Below are 16,127 nucleotides of genomic sequence, written 5' to 3'. Positions count from 1 at the left end.
CATTCTAGGAATCAGCAAACTAAAATGGACTGGAATGGGTGAATTCAACTCAGATGACCATTATATCTACTACTGCACGCAGGAATCCCTCAGAAGAAATGGAGTAGCCATCAGGGTCAACAAAAGAGTCCGAAATGCAGTACTTGGATGCAGTCTCAAAAACGACAGAATGATCTCTGTTCGTCTCCAAGGCAAACCATTCAATATCACAGTTATCCAAGTCTATGCCCCAACCAGTAATGCTGAAGAAACTGAAGTTGAATGGTTTTATGAAGACCTACAAGACCTTTTAGAACTAACACCCAAAAAAGATGTCCTTTTCATTATAGGGGACTGGAATGCAAAAGTAGGAAGTCAAGAAACACCTGGAGTAACAGGCAAATTTGGCCTTGGAATGTGGAATGAAGCAGGGCAAAGACTAATAGAGTTTTGCCAAGAAAATGCACTGGTCATAGCAAACACCCTCTTCCAACAACACAAGAGAAGACTCTATATGGACATCACCAGATGGTCAACACCGAAATCAGATTGGTTATATTCTTTGCAGCCAAAGATGGAGAAGCGCTATACAGTCAACAAGAACAAGACCAGGAGCTGACTGTGGCTCAGATCATGGACTCCTTATTGCCAAATTCAGACTCAAATTGAAGAAAGTAGGCAAAACCGCGAGACCATTCAGGTATGACCTAAATCATATCCCTTATGATTATACAGTGGAAGTGAGAAATAGATTTAAGGGCCTAGATCTGATAGACAGAGTGCCTGATGAACTATGGAATGAGGTTCATGACATTGCACGGGAGACAGGGATCAAGACCATCCCCATGGAAAAGAAATGCAAAAAAGCAAAATGGCTGTCTGGGGACACCTTACAAATAGCTGTGAAAAGAAGAGAGGCAAAAAGCAAAGAAGAAAAGGGAAGATATAAGCATCTGAATGCAGAGTTCCAAAGAATAGCAAGAAGAGATAAGAAAGCCTTCTTCAGCCATCAATGCAAAGAAATAGAGGAAAACAACAGAATGGGAAAGACTAGAGATCTCTGCAAGAAAATAAGAGAAGGGAACATTTCATGCAAAGATGGGTTCAATAAAGGACAGAAATGGTCTGGACCTAACAGAGGCAGAAGATATTAAGAAGAGGTGGCAAGAATACACGGAAGAACTGTACAAAAAAGATCTTCATGACCCAGATAATCATGATGATGTGATCACTAATCTAGAGCCAGACATCTTGGAATCTGAAGTTAAGTGGGCCTTAGAAAGAAAGCATCACTACGAACAAAGCTAGTGGAGGTGATGGCATTCCAGTTGAGCTGTTTCAAATCCTGAAAGATGATGCTGTGAAAGTGCTGCACTCAATATGCCAGCAAATTTGGAAAACTCAGCAGTGGCCACAGGACTAGAAAAGGTCCGTTTTCATTCCAATTCCAAAGAAAGGCAATGCCAAGAATGCACAAACTACCGCACAGTTGCACTCATCTCACATGCCAGTAAAGTAATGCTCAAAATTCTCCAAGCCAGGCTTCAGCAATACGTGAACCGTGAACTCCCTGATGTTCAAGCTGGTTTTAGAAAAGGCAGAGGAACCAGAGATCAAATTGCCAACATCCGCTGGATCATGGAAAAAGCAAGAGAGTTCCAGAAAAACATCTATTTCTGCTTTATTGACTGTGACAATGCCTTTGACTGTGTGGATCACAATAAACTGTGGAAAATTCTGAAAGAGATGTGAATACCAGACCGCCTAACCTACCTCTTGAGAAATCTGTATGCAGGTCAGGAAGCAACAGTTAGAACTGGACATGGAACAACAGACTGGTTCCAAATAGGAAAGGGAGTATGTCAAGGCTGTATATTGTCACCCTGCTTATCTAACTTCTATGCAGAGTACATCATGAGAAACGCTGGACTGGAAGAAACACAAGCTGAAATCAAGATTGCCAGGAGAAATATCAATAACCTCAGATATGCAGATGACACCACCCTTATGGCAGAAAGTGAAGAGGAGCTAAAAGCCTCTTGATGAAAGTGGAAGAGGAGAGTGAAAAAGTTGGCTTAAAGCTCAACATTCAGAAAACGAAGATCATGGTATCTGGTCCCATTACTTCATGGGAAATAGATGGGGAAACAGTAGAAACAGTGTCAGACTTTATTTTTTGGGGCTCCAAAATCATTGCAGATGGTGACTGCAACCATGAGATTAAAGGACGCTTACTCCTTGGAAGAAAAGTTATGACCAACCTAGATAGTACATTTAAAAGCAGAGACATTACTTTGCTGACTAACGTCCGTCTAGTCAAGGCTATGGTTTTTCCTGTGGTCATGTATGGATGTGAGAGTTGGACTGTGAAGAAAGCTGAGCGCCGAAGAATTGATGCTTTTGAACTGTGGTGTTGGAGAAGACTCTTGAGAGTCCGTTGGATTGCAAGGAGATCCAACCAGTCCATTCTGAAAGAGATCAACCCTGGGATTTCTTTGGAGGGCATGATGCTAAAGCTGAAGCTCCAGTACTTTGGCCACCTCATGTGAAGAGTTGACTCATTGGAAAAGACTCTGATTCTGGGAGGGCTTGGGGGCAGGAGGAGAAGGGGACGACAGAGGATGAGATGGCTGGATGGCATCACGGACTCGATGGACATGAGTCTGAGTGAACTCCGGGAGTTGGTGATGGACAGGGAGGCCTGGCGTGCTGCGATTCATGGGGTCGCAAAGAGTCGGACATGACTGAGCAACTGAACTGAACTAGTTTCTCTTATCTTTGCCGTTATCTTCTAGGCCAGGCAATATATAACCAATACTTGTTTATTCAGTTATGTCCGACTCTTTGCAACCCCAGGGATGGTAGCCTGCCAGGCTCCTCTGTTCATGGGATTCTCCAGGCAAGAATACTGGAGTGAGTTGCCATTCCCCTCTCCAGGGGATCTTATTGACCCAGGGATTGAACCCAGGTCTCCTACACTGCAAGCAGATTCTTTACTGTCTGAGCGACCAGAGAAGCCCATGTATAACCAACAGGCCCAGAAAAAGTCATCAAGTCTGTATGTGGAATATGGCTATATAGTTTAAAAAGTAACAATCCATTTTAAAAATCAGGCTGTCCATTGTATAACTGAATCACTTTGCTGTACTCAGAAATTAATACAACATTGTAAATCTACTATACTTCAGTAAAGTAAATTTTTTAAAATCAAGCTGTATATTTACATAGGGAGAGACACAAATAGGGAAATCCAAAAACATTAGCTGTGGTTGGTGGGACTGTAAGTGATTAGAAAATGCTTTGCTTACTTTTATTTTTTAATTTGGTCTACAGTGTTTACCAAAGATAGCATAAAGCCTGAAATAGACAAAGCAAATGTGTTTGTGTTTAATGCTTTGGATATTATTGCCCATGACATTGTGCATGGGCAATCTGAACCCTCCTATACTGTCACACTTGTAGCAATAATATCCAGAAGAGCTAATATGTAAATTTGGGTTTCTCTCTGCATGATGTGTGTGTTTAGGAGCCTATAAACACATCATTGTGTCTTCCCTGGGATGTCAAGGGTCTTTACATGTATAACAAATACTAGTGACTCATATCCTCCCAAAACACTTTCCTCTCTGACGATCGGTGTAGGATGCTAGTGCCCTTCTGCTTCGTGTTACTTATATGCCATAATTTTGATATTAAATCAGGAGGTCCTTCCTAAAGTCTCACCTGGCAAAGGCAGACTGTGTTGCCTTCAGTAATAAAGGGAGAGCACCTGCTCACCATTATGTACGTGCAGATATCCTTGCAAACGCTTAAGTGGCTCCCTCGCAGGCTTTTATGCCGCTTCCCCTCCTGTGTATTGTTCGCCGTCGTATAATGAATGGCTTCTCCAGTTTCTCCATTTCACGTGTCACTCTGAGGCTGTAAAGGAAATGCAGTGATCTGATGAACTGACCAGTGTGAGCTGTGGGCGGAGGATAATCACTCCCAGATGGGCTCCAGTGACCCCCTGGAGATCACACACGTAAACCTCTGAACTGTCAGATGGACGGCCCCTCCCAATGTGGCATTTGCTGCCACAGTCACCCAGAAGGGTCCAAAGTGCCTGATATCTTTATGTTATGGGTCAATTTATGGAAAATGTGTTTCACAAGCCAATGAACCTTTTCTCTCATTCCAATCATAGAGTTCATTCAAGTCTGTATATAGAATGGGACTGCTCCGTAGCTCAGATGGTACAAATTCTCCCTGCAATGCAGGAGACCCTGGTTCTCTCTCTGGGTTGGAAGGAGCCTCTGGAGAAGAGAATGGCTACCCACTCCTGTATTCTTGGCTGGAGAATCCCATGGACAGAGGAGCCTGGTGGGCTACAGTCCATGGGGTCACAAAGAATCAGGTTTAATTGGGCGACTAAGACTAAATATAGAATGAAATTTCAAATATTAGTTTGTTACTCATCTCAATTATTTCAATTTTCTCAATAATGGTGTTTCTCTCATATCCTTTTTCTCTCACTCCCTAAGTAATTTCACTATGTTCCCTTGAATCACATTTGCTTCTCTTTTTATCTTTCTCCCCAAATCACCTTTATATCCTTTGCCAGCTCTTTCTATGTGTTCCTGAAATAATTTATTCTCTATAGTTTTGCCTTAATGCCTTAATTTCCCTCCACAACTTACTTCATTTTCTCATCCCTTTCACTATCATTGTGGTTGTCATCAATAATTAACTTTTCCTCAATGTCCACAGGTACTGGACATTCCGTTTGCCTCTTGGTTTCTCCATCTCTTTACCTGTGATATATAGACACACACTACTTGAGAGACACTTCCACTCCACCCTCCCTCTTCACCTTGCCACCGTCACTTAATTACTTGTCCTTTCCCAGGAACACATGACACAGTGAGAGAGAAACTCAATAGCTTTTATCACTCCTACATCTAATCTCAGTCACTGAAAATACGCATCAGGCATCCCTCTACACACCTTTACTTTCTAACCTTTTATTTTATATTGGAGTATAACCTACTAACAATGTTGTGATAGTTTCAGGTGGACAGTAATGGGATTCAACCATACATATGTGTGTGTGCATGCTAAATCACTTTAGTCATGTCCAACTCTGTGCAACCCTATTGCACTGTAGCCCACCAGGCTCCTCTATCCATGGGATTCTCCAGGCAAGAATACTGGAGTGGGTTTCCATGCCCTCCTCCAGGGGATCTTCCTGACCCAGGGATCAAACTCACATCTCCCGCGTCTCCTGCATTGGCAGGCGGGTTCTTCACCACTAGTGCCACCTGGGAAGCTCCAGCCGTACATATACATGTGTCCATTCTCCCCTAAGCTCCCCTCCTATCCAGGCTGTCACACAACATTGAGCAGAGTTCCTTGGGCTATGCAGTAGGTCTTTGGTGGTTATCTATTTTAAATATAGCAGCATGTACATGTGGAAAATTCTGAGAGAGATGGGAATACCAGACCACCTGACCTGCCTCTTGAGAAATCTGTATGCAGGTCAGGAAGCAACAGTTAGAACTGGACATGGAACAACAGACTGGTTCCAAATAGGAAAAGGAGGTACATCAAGGCTGTGTATTGTCACCCTGCTTATTTAACTTCTATGCAGAGTACATCACGAGAAACACTGGACTGGAAGAAACACAAGCTGGAATCAAGATTGCCAGGAGAAATATCAATCACCTCAGATATGCAGATGACACCACCCTTATGGCAGAAAGTGAAGAGGAACTAAGGGGCCTCTTGATGAAAGTGAAAGAGGAGAGTGAGAAAGTTAGCTTAAAGCTCAACATTCAGAAAACGAATGGTCCCAACACTTCATGGGAAATAGATGGGGAAACAGTGGAAACAGTGTCAGACTTAATTTTGGGGGGCTCCAAAATCACTGCAGATGGTGATTGCAACCATAAATTAAAAGACGTTTATTCCTTGAAAGAGAAGTTATGACCAACCTAGACAGCATAGTGAAGAGCAGAGACATTACTTTGCCAACAAAGGTCCGTCTAGTCAAGGCTATGGTTTTTCCAGTGGTCATGTATGGATGTGAGAGTTGGACTGTGAAGAAGGCTGAGCGCCGGAGAATTGATGCTTTTGAACTGTGGTGTTGGAGAAGACTCTTGACAGTCCCTTGGACTGCAAGGAGATCCAAGCAGTCCATTCTGAAAGAGATCAACCCTGGGATTTCTTTGGAGGGAATGATGCTAAAGCTGAAGCTCCAGTACTTTGGCCACCTGATGCGAAGAGTTGACTCATTGGAAAAGACTCTGATGCTGGGAGGGCTTGGGGGCAGGAGGAGAAGGGGACGACAGAGGATGAGATGGCTGGATGGCATCACGGACTCGATGGACATGAGTCTAAGTGAACTCCGGGAGTTGGTGGTGGACAGGGAGGCCTGGTGTGCCGCGATTCATGGGGTCGCAAAGAGTCGGACATGACTGAGCGACTGAACTGAACTGACTGACTGACATGTCGATCCCAAACTCCCTATCTCTTCCCCGCATCCTTCCCCCATGACAACCATAAATGTATTCTCTAAGTTTGTGAGTCTGTTTCTGTGTTGTAGAATGTCTGCTCTGCTGATGTATTCCAAGTCCGGAACACAAAGTAGAAGAATCTGGGAAAACACACCTACGATCATAACAGCAAATGCTTTCCAAGCCTAGGACACCCTGAATGGGTCCTTTTTGCCCCTAAATGTTCTGTTTAAACTAACCTAATTAAATTACCTGTCTACTTTTAGGTCAGTTAATTATATTTTTCTCATATATTTTATATCTATATAGCTATAGCTATATTTTATTTACCCATGTTTTTATCTCTCCGTCTAGAGTATAGATCATTTATATTTCTTTGCCTACAAATAGTACAGTGTGTGCTTTTAGATGGCAGTTATATTTATTAAGTTAGAATAAGTCATCTGATCTTAGAACAAGTCACATGGAAGAGACTGAGAAACCATAATTTCTGTGTACTCTGTCTTCAGACTGAGAAAATGGAATCTTTTAAGGGTGAGGTCTCAGAAATCTGCCTGTTTCCTTGACTTCACAAATAGACTGAATTTTCGGAAATGTCTTTCCGTTTCCCTCTAGCTGAGATATAATATATCCTGTCAGATGGAGACCCCATCATGGCTGGGCAAACACACCTGAATTTACAGGATATGGGATTGTCAAGGAGGGTGAGCAGACATGTATTTCTTCCCCTTCCCTTATGAGCTTCCTGACAATCTGCCATTCACACAGTCACTCAGATCTTCTGCTCTCCTGACAAAACACAAGATCATAACAGAACTTGGGCCCCATCAAAGAGCACTTCTATATTTTATATCAATTTGAACTCATGGATTTTATGAGTCCTCTCAACTCTCTTGGAATCCTTTTCCAGTTTGTTTTTCTCAGGACAGATTTGGATCTGGGAGATTGTTTGCTTCTTCTCAGTATCCACTCTGTTTAGCATTCAGTGGAAAGTGGCTTTAGAGATACTGCCATGTGGTTTGACCCTGACAAAAACTAGCATCACCCACCACCAAGTAACTCCCATTCCTGACTTGGGCTCAGAGCACCTTCGAGGAGTTTCACAGGTAATACCTAGGAGGGTATTGCAGACTCTCTCTGCAATGCAGGAGACACAGGAGATGAGGGTTCAATTCCTGTGTCGGGAAGATCCCCTGGAGGAGGAAATGGCAACCCACTCCAGTATCCCTGCTGGGAAAATCCCATGGACAGAGAAGCCTGGCAGGCTATGGTCCATGGGGTCACAAAGAGTCAGGCGCAACTGAAGCAACTGAGCATGCATGCATACATGCACACGTGGTGAAATTACAGAAAGCAAAGCAGATCAGAAAGAACCCAAATTTCCACTCTAGCACCAGAAGAACTCGCAGTAAGACTCTGAGCCAGCCCTGGCACCTCACTGAGGCTCAGTTTTCTCTTCTATAAAAGGAAGTATTATACTAAATTATATGTATGGTGGTGGTGGTGGTGGTGGTTTAGTCACTAAGTCGTGTCTGACTCTTACAACCCCATGGACTGTAGCCCACCAGGCTCCTCTGTCCATGGATTTTCCAGGCAAGAATACTGGAGTGGATTGCCATTTCCTTCTCCAAGTTATATATATGGATCCTGTCAATTCTAAAATTATATCCTTAGACTTTCTAACTTAAATCAATAATCTCCCTTCCATTCTAAGGAATCCATTCTAAGGAAATAACCCAAGATGTGATCAAAGTTTATATGCAAAGGAATATTGCTTATAATAAGAAACCTGGAAAAGACTAAAAATATACTTGACAGTAAGGCATGGCTAAATCAATTCTGATACATCCAAATAGCAGAATTTTATGCAGCTATCAAAAAATACTTTCAAAGAGTAGGTAATATGATTGTATTTTTATTGTACGTGTCTTTCATTAAGCTATAGAAAGCAATTTTCAACATTATCCGAGATATCTACAATGTAATTTAAAGAAATACATCAAAATATCAGTATTTGTTACTTCAGATAGCTGAATTATGTGTTTAAGATTATTTCATAAATTGCACTTTTCAACTTCTCTACTTTGAACCAGTGATATTACTTTGTAGTGAGGAAATGGACAAGTGTAACTTTTTATTATTAAGTTTAAAAACCAAGGGTGTTTTTCATTAAGGAAAAATACAGAATATAATTATATAATTATGAATTTTAGAGAGAGATGAAAAGCACACAAACAGAAATTTGGGGATAAGTTTTCCTAACTGAGCATGGCAAAATGATTCCAGTTTTACAAATACGTTATTGGCAGAAAACGTAGGCGTTCATTTCACAGTGCTATTTTAAAAAGGAGGCATTTTCTGTGATGTGTCAACAGTAGAAAAACACAAAGACATCCTTATTATTTATAGCAAGATTAGTACAATTCAAAGGAAGAGTACATGTTTTGAAAACATCTTAAGGGTCAAAGAGACTATCTTGATATTGAGTTATATAAATTGAAATGGCTGGCAAGAGCGTTGTTCTTTCATAAGAAATTTTCATGAGTAGAACAGATACTAATCCGATTAATATTTTTTAGGTCAGCTGCTCAGAGCAGCCCAAGAAACTCTGTGCTTGCCAAAACTATTCAATAGATCACAATCACTTTGTGGCTGCTGTTAGCAAGTTTTCTTATTTGATTTAAACCAGTGCCTGAACAATAAAGCACTTTGTGGTATTATAAAATAAATAACAGTTTTAAAATGTGACCTGAAAAAAAATCACTCTTGTTGAAGTTCAGATTGGTTTGTCTTGTTTTAATTTCATTGACGTCAACAGCCAGTTTTTTGTAACCATGCTGCTTCACCCGTTATTGACTGGAGACGTGTTAACACCACAGGCTTTCGTTTCTGCAAAAATCTTTCGGTCAATAATGTGTTAATTAAAGCTTGTAACCTCTGAGCCCTATTATTACCTTGAGTTTGGGAAATTAGGTGCCCTCCTGTCTGAAGAGAGAGCAAGAAACAAGTAACCCTGTAAGCTTCTTCCCAAGTCCCTGGGTCCTTGGTTTAGCAAATTGACTTTCTGGAGTACAGTATTTCAGTGCATGAAGTCACAAAAGCTATCTCCCTAGGTGACTGAATTCTTCATATGAAATTAAGTGGGTCACACCAGCACAAATTATGTTACAAATTTTGTTCACCCTGAGTGAGACGTTAATATTTGCAAAGGGGATTTAAAACTTGGTGAAACCAAATATACTGACATCTTAAAGAGAGACAATCAAACGGTTGCTTTAGCCCCTAACAAAGGATGTTTGCTGATCATATTGAATGCTCTAGCAGCAGTCTACATAACTCTTGGGTCAGCCAAAACGTTTGTTTGGGTTTTTCCATAGCATCTTAAAGAAAGACGCGAATGACCTTTTTGGACAACCCATTACATAAAGGATAGGCTCTTAAAACTTACACAATGGAAAACAATTAGATACATAACCAATCCATAGTGGGGAAAAGGCACACAGTAAGGACTCTCACAGAAATGAATTATTCAAATGGTGGTCCTTTTGGTCTTGCCTTCATCAACTGCCCTGAAGAGGATTAGCGGGTGCTGACTTCTCCAATGGACGTGCTTCCTGCTTCTTTGCCTGTGCTTATAGAATTGTGTTGTCAGGAGTCACAACACTTAAGGATTTTTCAGAGTTGTAGCAGTGCCAAAGCTGTTTTAATAATCTCTACCAATTTTCTTGTAGGGCTGTTTTTTTCTAATGTTAGAGAAATCTTGCAATGTGCAACATTCATTTTTATCCTTTTTGGCAACTTCCTGCAATGAAAGTTTTTTTTCTCTCCCGGGGTTTTTTATTAACCCCTGACTGCTGCTTTGCACTATAAGTCTTCAAAGGGATTTTGATGCTAATTTTCCAATGCAGTTGGCTTTGGTGTCAGGTAATTTCCTGAGTTAGATGACTGTGAAGAAAAACAGCTAAAAGTCTGTATTGGTGAGCAGTTTAGAGCCCTTGTTACAGATCAAGGTGATCTTTTCTTTTTTTAATTGAAGTATAGTTGATTTACAATGTTGTGTTCATTACTGCTGTCAGGATAATCTTTTAAAAGCTACTGTTAATCCAACATTGGCAAATTGTTTTAAGATGAGATCTATGTATATAATTTTTAATATCAAGCTTTTTATGATAAAAGTTCTTCATATTCCATTTTAATTTGAAAAAATACTAATAAATAATATATAGACCATTTCTTGAGAATCCAATGTAAGTATCAAAATGAACGGCTTTCTTTACTGTGTTTTTCTTTCATATTTAAAAGATTTTTAATTGACTCCCAAGTTTAACCCTCTACCACCCATTTTGCCCTGGGAATATGTAAAACCACTTGACTGGTTATCCCCCACCCTTGTTGGTTTATAGGTAGGAATAAGCAATCTAGGTATTTGCCTGGAGTGGTCTCTATGTTCATGCTGCGTTACCCTAACTTATACTAAGGAGTGCATGTGTGAGTCTGATTTAAACCAATCATCAGTTTTATCAGCAAGAGAAAGGTAGGTGTCAGTGCACTTTCTCATTGTCCCTCTTGCTCAAAAATCATTCACATTTTTACTAAACAATACTAGCGATCATTTGTTGAACATTTAGTTTGTTTCCAAGCTCAGTGTTTGATGCTTCCCTTGATATCTCATTTCATTTTCTTTTTTCATAACTCTTTAAAGTAGGAGCTTTAGAGTAACCCAGGTTTAGAGAGGTTAAATGATCTATCCAAGATCACCAGCGGGTGTGAGCAGGAGCCAGGTTTCACACCCATGTCTGGGTAGCTCCATGATTGATCCTCTGAAGAGCTCCCAGTTCCTGTTGCCCACATCCATTAGTGGCGTAGAATATTAAGGAAAAACTTTGTGAACCTCATAAGGGTTTAACTAGAGGGAGAGCTTTGAGCACAGTAAAACACTCATTTCCTGCTTTGTCCGTTCAAGAAATAGCCACTGAGCAAAATGAAAAGACAACATGAAGATTGAGAAAAAATATTTGCAAACAATGAGACTGACAGTGAATTTCCAAAATATACAAACAGCTCATACACCTCAATAGCAACAACAACAGCAACGGAAACAACCCAATCAAAACTGGGTAGAAAACCTAAATAGAGATTTCTCCAAAGAAGACATTCAGATATAAGTAGCCAATAGGCACATGAAAAGATACTCAATATTGCTAATTATTAGAGAAATGCAAACCAAAACTACAATGCGTCACCAGCATTGTACCTAGTAGTCAAAATGGGCATCATTAAAACATCTACAAATAACAAATGCTGGAGAGGGTGTGGAGAAAAGGAAATCCTCCTACACTGTTGGTATAAATATAAATTGTTGCAGCCACTATTGAGAACAGTACAGAGATTCCTTAAAATATTAAAGGTAGAGTTGCCATATAATTCAGCAATGCTTCTCCTGGGTGTATATCTGAAGAAAACTAATTTGAAAAGATACATGCACCCCAGTGTTCACAGCAGCAACTGTTTACAATAGCCAGAACATGGAAAGAAACTAATGTCCATAGATAAATGGATAAAGAAGACGCTGTATATATACAATGGAACCATAAAAAGGGAGGAAATCATGCCATTTGCAGCAACCTGGATGGACCTAGAGGTTATTACACTAAGTGAAATAAGTCAGAAAGAGAAAGACAAATACCAAATGATATCGCTTATATGTGGAATCTAAAATATAACACAAATGAACTTATTGACAAAACAGAAACAGCCTCACAGACATAGAAAACAATGTGGTTGCCCAAGCTGGGGAAGGGATAAATTAGGAGTTTGGGATTAGCAACTACAAACTACTACATATAAAATATATATATAAACAAAGTCCTACTGTATAGCACAAGGAACCAGGTTCAATATCCTTCAGTAAACCATAATGGGAAAGAATGTGTGTGTGTGTGTATAGCTGAATCATTTTTGCTATACACCAGAAACTAACACAACATTGTAAATCAACTGTATTTTAATTTTAAAAAACAGAAAATAAATTGTCCCTGAGCCGTCCATTGTGCCAAAGCTGATGACTGGCGTAGAAACATGAAAAAGACACGGCTCCCTTTCCTAGGAGAGTCCATATCTAAAAAGAGAAGTTAGATATGTAAACACAGTATTATGAAATATGAGCTAAATATGGGCAGTAAGCAAGGCTGTGGAAGCGGCAGGGTGGCAATGCAAGGCCTGAGGGACAAAGCAGTCGCTGGCTGGAGCTCAGAGCCCGGTCGTGGGAGGGAGGAACCTCAGCTGAAATGAGGTGAAGCCCCAGTCACTCAGGGCCCCTCCCGTCAGCCTTCCTTAAAGTACTGGAAGAAAACGAAGGTGATTCCTTCAGTCTTAATTATGTAACCATCGGTCTGGGGGAGGGAGATCCCTTGATTGCTCAGAGTTGGTATTGTGCCAACCTCATATCTTAATCTTAATATAGAGCCCCCAGATATGGTTTGTGTAATTCTAGTAGGCTCCACCACCCTAGATCCAAATCTATAAGCATTTAAAATAGAACTGAAATTTAATCTGTTTAAATAACGGATAAACACAGGGTCTTGATGAAAAGAAAATGAAGAATGTTACCTCCTACCTCTCAGCTGTAATTAGGAGTTTCCCCTAGGAAAATACTTTGAGACTAGCCCTTCGTAGACTAATGCAGTGTTTCTCAGCATCTGTATTTACTGAATCATTTCATGTATTTTAAAAAATATTTTAAAAGATGCTGTGAGATTAATGCTGCATTTCCTATTGAGTTAGTAACTGACATTTCAAAGTATTTGGTCGGCAGAAGTAGTAGATAATCATCAGTCTTTCAACGGATTAACGGCATCTTAAAAATGCATATAGGTATTTCATTAGTTGGTTTACATTTTCTGGAAGCCCTTTTTTTCTTGCATCTTTATACTCGTTTTTCTATTTCTTTTTTCCTTGTCCGCGAAGTTGAGTCAGCAACAGAAAGATATTCAAATTAGACTTGTCATACAGAAAAAAAAGATCTGACTTTGTCAGGGTGGGTGGAGGGGGAAAGAGCAACTTTTTGTCAGTCTTTTGTATTTCAGCAGCTGGATTCATCGCTGCCATGGTAACGGACCACATGATGAGGTGTATTAGATTGCTGTGTGTTGAGCACAAGGGGAAGAATGAACACAGCGTTTTATTGAAGTTGAAGGTTACTTAGGAGTTTCTTCTGTGGAAGTGTGTAAGGTCAAATACTATAGCTTTCAGCATATGTAATACTTTAGAGGAAGAATTAGGGGCATGCTGCTGCATTTAACTACAAAACCAGGTAAGGTTTAATTGAATCTATGAAACTGAACTCTTACTTACTTGCCGGGTGGAATTTCACTGTCCCCCCATCCCCACCCCCACATGGACACAGGGCAAATTTCTCCCGTCTCCCCTACCCCAACTCCCCCCACCTCCGATTGCATCTGTTTTTAATTTGAAAGTTTGGAACGTTGTGAATTTTTATAGTTCTTTGGTAGTGTGAGTGAGCGTGTGTGTGCAAGTAAAAGAAAGAAAACTAGAATGCAATTAACGTCTTCAGATCAATGTAAAACAGAGTAAAGTGTTTCCTTCTTTGAAAATGGTCCACTTTTCTTAGTGGACACCTTATTAGTGGCATTAGCCCAGAGCTGCTTGTCTCTTATACTAATGGAGCTATAAGACCAAGTTCTCCAGCCTGTTATTCACTGTATTTATTCTGTCTGGGCTTCTATTCCTCTTTCTTCCTATTACTACCAGCCTCATTCATCATGAAGAGTTCCGTTTTATCTATAATTTTTACAACATATTTTATATCCATTAATATTCTATTCTTTCACACACGGTGGTCATATGCATCTTAGAGGATTTAAAAACAGAAGTAAATATATTACAGGGAGTAGAAAATGAACTCTTTTATTTAGAGGCTGGTAAGCGCAGAATGTAAACACTTCAGTGTGGCTCCGTGAAGCATCAATTCCCAGAGCATGGGCGCCTCCTCCTTGCGTTGTTTACGTATCATCCAAGCAGCTTGCTTCAAAGAGGGAGGCTTGGATATGTGCGGAGCAAGTTAAAGAAGAAAATTTATGATTTGTTTTGATTTCTTGTTTCTGCAGTTGTTTGATGCTTAGCTTTCTCATAAGACATTAGGATTTACTTTCATTTTTTAGTTAAGGGCTAACCTAGCCAACTTGTCTCCTGTTAGAACAAAGTTGTCTTGGCAGCTTCAGACACAACCCTGCTAAAACTAGCAGAACCCAGTATTACTCAGGGAAATTCACTGAAAATACTTTCATAGCTAAAAGCAATTGATTGCCACTAATTGGTACTGATTGGGATAAAAGCCAATAAATTATGCCAAGGTTACTCTTATACCACCCTTTCTTTAAAAAGGAACACTTAGATTTTTTAAAATTCATTTATGTTCTGTGATTTTCATTGCTATTTTCTAAGTCTCTCTAGTTTTCATCCATTCAGGCCATCTTCTAAATTTGAGCAAGAAGTTATAATTATTCAAAACAATTTTTTTGCCATGATTGCAAATAAGGGGAACTATTTCCATGATAACAAATATCAAAAGCATTATAATAGCACATTTGTAACATTTGTACAATGTCTAAGCTTGAATCCGAATTCTTTATTTCCTTTTTCCCTTGGTTGCTTTGAATACAAAACAAGCTATGAGCGTGTCCTCCAAAATGTTTTCACAAGCCTCAGTTGTTATTACTTAAAAATAGGAAATTACCAAGAGTTGGTGAAAGATGGTACCTGATAAAATATTTTAAACTGTGAAATTCTCAATATTGGCAATATCTGAGATAGACAGGGAGAGAGAGTGTGACAGAAAACATAAGAAAAGAAAAATAGACAAAAGATGAAGATAAAAGTGGGAATGATCTCTTAATCAAGCTTTCTTCTTTCCTTCAGTATAGGTTAAACCTTTATATAAAAAAGAAGAGAGACAGTATAGTGTGGATGAGGTAAAATTAGCAAAAAGCACTATCATTCCACTATTCCATGTTTCAAGTCCATGGTAAGGCATGGATAGTTTCTTTCTATTAATTGAAATGAAAACAAATTCCTCTAATTGGATATATTTCAGTTCTTCCTGTTTTGGGCTAAGATATCAGGTAGCTTATACATTAGAGCTAGAAGTGTGTAAAAATGTACCCATTTTTTGTGATTTTTATACACTTGGCACTAAGCCATGTGTACATGTCCATTTTTAAAGTTATTGTAACTGAGAGGTCCAAAAGATGGAAACTTCTTTTAAATGTTTGATAAGAATTGTATATATTCAAGGTATACAACATGATGACTTGATATACATGTATGTAATGAAATGATTACTACAGTCAAGCTAATTTACATATCTTCTGCTCAAATAGATACCATTTTGTGTGTGTGATGAGAGTTCCTGAAATCTACTCTCTTAGCAAATTTGTGTTACACAATCTAGGGAATTATTAACTCTAGTCACCAGGCCTTCTAGACTAGATCATCCTATATACGTGCAACTTTGTACCCTTTGACTAACATCTCCTGGTTCCCCCACCCAACAGTGATTGGTAGCCACCATTCTAATATCTGCTTCCATGTATTTACCTTGTTTAGAGTCCACATTATAAGTGAGATCATACAGTAGTT

The 16,127-nt window shown here is 39.6% G+C and overlaps 1 protein-coding gene across 5 annotated transcripts in view; it reads left to right on the top strand.

Moving 5' to 3' along the window:
• The window catches only part of DTNA (dystrobrevin alpha), a 311,634-nt gene that overhangs the window by 95,089 nt on the left and 200,418 nt on the right, over window positions 1-16,127 (top strand). The gene's annotated exons all lie outside the window — the stretch shown is intronic.

This window comes from Budorcas taxicolor, chromosome 22 (genome assembly GCF_023091745.1).
Source record: "Budorcas taxicolor isolate Tak-1 chromosome 22, Takin1.1, whole genome shotgun sequence".
Lineage (NCBI taxonomy): Eukaryota > Metazoa > Chordata > Mammalia > Artiodactyla > Bovidae > Budorcas > Budorcas taxicolor.
This window is presented reverse-complemented; position numbering and strand designations above follow the sequence as displayed.